Source organism: Gavialis gangeticus, unplaced genomic scaffold (genome assembly GCF_001723915.1).
Source record: "Gavialis gangeticus isolate Ggan-Ray unplaced genomic scaffold, GavGan_comp1, whole genome shotgun sequence".
Lineage (NCBI taxonomy): Eukaryota > Metazoa > Chordata > Crocodylia > Gavialidae > Gavialis > Gavialis gangeticus.
Genome location: NW_017729022.1, coordinates 99667911 through 99668406, shown reverse-complemented (window position 1 = coordinate 99668406; position 496 = coordinate 99667911). Strand labels below are relative to the sequence as shown.

At 35.1% G+C, this 496-nt stretch overlaps 1 protein-coding gene across 3 annotated transcripts in view; it reads left to right on the top strand.

Moving 5' to 3' along the window:
* Nucleotides 1–496, top strand: part of ITPR2 (inositol 1,4,5-trisphosphate receptor type 2) — a 533709-nt gene that overhangs the window by 559 nt on the left and 532654 nt on the right. The window lies entirely within an intron of this gene.

Genomic DNA, 496 nt, shown 5'->3' with positions numbered 1-496 from the left:
GGGGTGGGGCTGACGTGGTTCTAAACCCAGTAGAGTGCCAGTCAGTGTAGTCCGCCTTTTAAAAATGTTAATTAAATGAAAGAAAATATATTCATAACAATGGCTAAGTGTGTAAGCCACCAAAGAAATTCACTGCTAAGTGAATCTTATTCGCTGTTAATTAACAAATTTATGGTTAGGTACTGTACTGCAGAGTGCGCAACTCATGTAGGATTGTTTATATCCAAGACCTGTGTGACAGAGAGCTATAGGTCAAAATAAGGATAGAGTGAAAGCTTTAACAATAAAGGCTTTTGTGTCATTTTAGTTCTTTAATACTATCGGAAGTCAGTTGGTTTCCAAAGTCTTTCATACTTTTTATCTTCTTATTACCTCCTATTCTTTCTATTTATCCCTTTCATCAAATTGTAAACATCTTTCCATGATTTTATTCCTCTGTTTCTAAATATTCCTTTTTCTTTTCTACCTGTAACTCTTTGGTATTTGGTTCGCACCC